This window comes from Otolemur garnettii, unplaced genomic scaffold, assembly GCF_000181295.1.
Source record: "Otolemur garnettii isolate 467f Iridium unplaced genomic scaffold, OtoGar3 scaffold00016, whole genome shotgun sequence".
In the NCBI taxonomy this organism is placed as follows: Eukaryota; Metazoa; Chordata; class Mammalia; order Primates; family Galagidae; genus Otolemur; species Otolemur garnettii.
The window spans coordinates 2,073,465-2,077,993 of NW_003852411.1; positions in this window are offsets into that span (position 1 = coordinate 2,073,465).

The window sequence follows — 4,529 nt, forward strand, 5'->3', positions numbered from 1 at the left end:
AACCTCAAACTCTTGGGCTCAAGCAATTCTCTTGCCTCAGCCTCCCAAGTAGCTGGGATTATAGGCACCCACCAAATGCCTGGCTATTTTTAGAGATAGAGGTCTAGCTCTTGCTTAGGTTGGTCTCAAACCCGTGAACTCAAGCAATCTTCCTGCCTTGGCTTCCCAGACTGCTAGGATGATAGGCGTGAGCTGCTGCACCCGGCTCAATTTAAACATTTGTTTTGTTGTGTGTCTTGGCCATGGAAAGCAATGCTGTGCTTTTGGTCCATTTCCATTAATTCATTTCCATACTCAGGATTATGTTATCACTATACATGTCAGTGATTAAGTAGTAAAGCATGGAGAGTGGCGGTTTAAAAAGGAAAAGCAACTCCCGAGGTAGGTTGGCCAGTGTCGGTGTGCTGGTTCCATGAAACCAAGGGCAGAGGTTCCATCTGTCTTGTTCGGCCTGGCATGGATGGCTTCAATTTCCAAGGTCTCCTCCTTGGGAGTTCTAACTGGGCTGTTGGAATTCCATTTATAACAACTGTAGGAGGAAAGTAGGTGACAATTAAAGCAAAGTATCCCTTCCCTCTTGAGACAATTCCCAGGAAATAACACACAACATGTTTACATAGTTGTAATATTTAGGGAACTTGTTAATGTGCTTAATAAAGAAAGCTCAAAATACAGTCACAGGGCGACAGAACTCTGCTCCATGAATAATCTAAAGACACAGGCTAGAAAGACAGTTCTGCCACCCTCAGCACGATGACAATGAGGTGGCTGCACTTGTTGCCAGCTGCCGTTTTCAGTCTACACAAAGGAAAGGAGTAAGATCAGAGCAATCATCTTCAGGAGGCTGACTTTTCAGTCCACTCTTAGTCCCGTGGTCATAGAGAGTAATGTCATCTGTGTCTGGGTGTCCATAACTATAGTTTTAACTTGGTAAAAGGTTTATATACCCAAAGGAAAAACAGGAGAATTGATACTGGGGTATAGTCAGTAATGTCCACTCCACATGTCAGTGGCCAGAATTTAGGCATCCATCCCTTCCCAACTGCAATAGAAGCTAGAAAATGTCTTTTGAGTGAGTGGCAAAGTAACTGAAGAATTGGAGTACTTTTAAGAAAGTAGGAGAGGGCTTGGTGCCTGTAGCACAGTGGTTACAGTGCCAGCCACATACATGAGGCTGGTGGGTTCAAACCCAGCCTGGGCCAGTTAAGCAACAATGACAACTGCAACAGAAAAATAGCCGATGTTGTGGCGGGCGCCTGTAGTCTCAGGTACTTTGGGAGGTTAACGCAAGAGAATTGCTTAAGCCCAAGAGTTGGAGGTTGCTGTGAGCTGTGACCCCACAGCACTCTACCAAGGGCGACATAGTGAGACAAAAAAAAAAAAAAAAAGAAAGAAAGAAAGAAAGAAAGTAGGAGAGAATGAACTTTGAAAAAAAATTGGCACTTGCTATCACATTATGTGATTAAACTGCTGAACTACTAACACCTTCTTTATCAGAATTACAAGTACTTAGTGGCTGGGTTTTATAAACTGTGAATCACTATTATCAGCTATGTATATTCAAGGGAAAATGACTCATGTGATAAAGAAAATCCCCTGACCAAAACCCATGGAAAAGTCTGTCAATAATACCTGCCAGTAAACTGATTTCTATATTATGGTTTTGACAGAAACTGAGACTATTTGTACTAAGTTAATTGACCGTTTAATTGCCATGTCCATAATTACTTATCATTTCTTACCTTACTTCACCCTGCTGGTGAATTTGTCAATACTGATTACTTCCTCCTCCGGAAACATTCTGCTCCTTTGTTTTTGAAATATTAACACTTAATTTGCTCTTCTCCAACCCCTGAGATTGCTCCCCCTTCTGCTTCTACTCTTGCAATGTACCTGTTCCCTAGCCTCTGTCCGGAGAGCTCACTGCCACTCAGCGTGTTCTCCCTGTGCAGTCTCACCTAGTCCCACAGCTTCTGCTGCCACATGCAGAGGACAACTCTCAGACACACTTCTCCCTCTCAAGCGTCCCTTCTTCACTTCTGATGCATATATGCAAATATCATACAACCTGGGGAATTCCCCGTCTTTAATTTAAAAAACAATTACAAAAATTATAAATTGGATGGAAGTGGAACACATTATTCTTAGTAAAGCATCACAAGAACGGAGAAGCACGAATTCTATGTACTCAATTTTGATATGAGGACAATTAATGACATGGTGGGCGTGGGGGAAGGAGAGAGGAGAGAGAGAAAGAAGGAGGGAGGAGTGAGGGAAAGGAAGAGCAGAGAGAGGGACAGAGGGAGGGGGGTGGGATCTGGGTGTGTGACACACCTTTTGGGGGCAAGACATGATTGTAAGAGGGACTTTACCTAACAAATGCAATCAGCGTAACCTGGTTTCTTGTACCCTCAATGAATCCCCAACAATTAAAAAAAATTATGAAATATAAAAACACCAGATAAGTGCACAAAGCCTGATTATACAGTGTAATGAATAACAGTAAAAAATAAAATACCCATGAAAACATACCCAAAAGATAGAATGTTTTCACCCTGCTGAATACCCTAGGCTCCTTAGTACTTAACACTGCCAGCCACCCTTTCTTCTTTCTAGAAGTAACCGTTATTCTGTCGTGTGTGGTAAGGCCTCTTTTGCTTTTTAAAATTTAGTTTTGTCCCTAATGTATGTATATCTAAAAATATAATTTTTCCTGTTTTGAAATTATGTAAATGAATCATATTGTATTTATTCTTTTGAAGATATATTATTAATAAATGCATTTGAATTTTAAGAGTTGTTAACCTTCAGTATATTAAAACTTTTTATCATTTGAGAGAATGTCATGTATTTGGTTTAGCTCTGCTAGCCTTAGGGAAACGTGGTTCCATGATGACATAATTTAGACATCAAGGTCATTTGTAATGTAATCTGTATCAGTACGGCTCACCATTATTTTAATCGATTATTCAATTGGATTGTGAGGATTCAGTAACTGCTATCATCAAACTATTCAGGTACTAATTAACCAGTCGAAGGGTGATTTATGCCTCTAGCCTAATTATCTATATTTTTAGAATTGATTTCTACTTATTTAAGGAATGTGTATTTCACCCGATCTGCCTAAAAGACAAGTCCCTTCAGGACAGACGTTCTATTGTGTCTAGTGTCGATGGCGGAAAGAATGATAAAGAAAAGCGTCATCCAGCTGTTTGTTCTTGACTCTGCAACCAGCCAGCAGGGTGGCACTGAGTAACTACTTTAATTCTCTAGGACTTAGATTCCCATCTATAAAATAAATGTGTTAAATGGATGGTTTTTATATTCATCTAGTTTAAACTCTTCCTTTCTTTTTATTAAAAAGTATTTCTTCTGAAATATTTTACTGGCCAGGTGTGGTGGCTCATGCCTGTAATCCTAGTTCTCTGGGAGGGTGAGACAGGCAGACTGAGTAAGAACGAGACCCCATCTCTACTAAAAATAGAAAAAAAATTATCTGAGTGTTATGGTGGATACCCATAGTCCTGGCTACTCAGGAGGCTGAGGCAGGAGGATCTCTTGATCCCAAGAGTTTGAGGTTGTTGTGCGCTATAAAGCCATGGCACTCTACCCACGGTGATCGAACGAGACTCTGTCTCAAAAAATAAATAAGTAAATAAATAAATGAAATATTTTACTAACTCAGAATTTTAGTAACAGAAATGAAACTTTGTTTAGAGTATAAAAGAAGGCAATTTAAAGGTAACATAGACTCACTGATCCCAGAAAGACCTCGAGGCATCATTTAGCCTAATCCCTTTGTATTACATTGGGAAACAGGTTTAAAGACACTGAGAACTTCTGAAAAACCATACAAAACCATAGCAGCTGGTGCTGAGACTAGAATCTCAGCCTCTTGACTAAGTTTGGGATATGACATATTACCCTTTTTTTCATACATTAAAACCTTTAATGGATCCTCATTACAAACAGGGAGAAGCTGGAGGTTTTTAAGAGCGTGATGTTATGAAGCTTTTCATGACCTGTCCCATCACCCTCAACAGCACTACAGACCTATCTGTCTACTCTTGTTATTTATGTTCCAGCAATAACGAGCCACTTGTATTTCCCCCATAGACTACCATGCAGATCCGTGCTTATTTATTTGTCCTGTGTTCTCTCACCTATTTCTCTTCCTCGAGTCTTTCATAGTCTTTTCCTTTTCTTGGACGTGTATGAACATGTTTTCCCAGGCTCTCTCCTGGGCTTTGCTATACTTACTCTCCATGGGTGATCTATCTTACCTACTCCCAAGGTTTTGATTTCCATTTATATATCTTGATCTCAAGCTTATCTCCTGGCATCTGAAGCTATATATAATTTGCTTACTAGACCTCTCCCAATGGATGTTGCAGAAGACGCTCCAGTCTCAATGTGCTGTTTACTGCAAGTTGGTCTGTTCAAAATTTATTTTGTTTCTTCCATGGTGGCTTTTAAGAGTTTTAAAATTCAGTTTTCAGATTTCCTTTTGTATTAGTTGATGTTCTCCC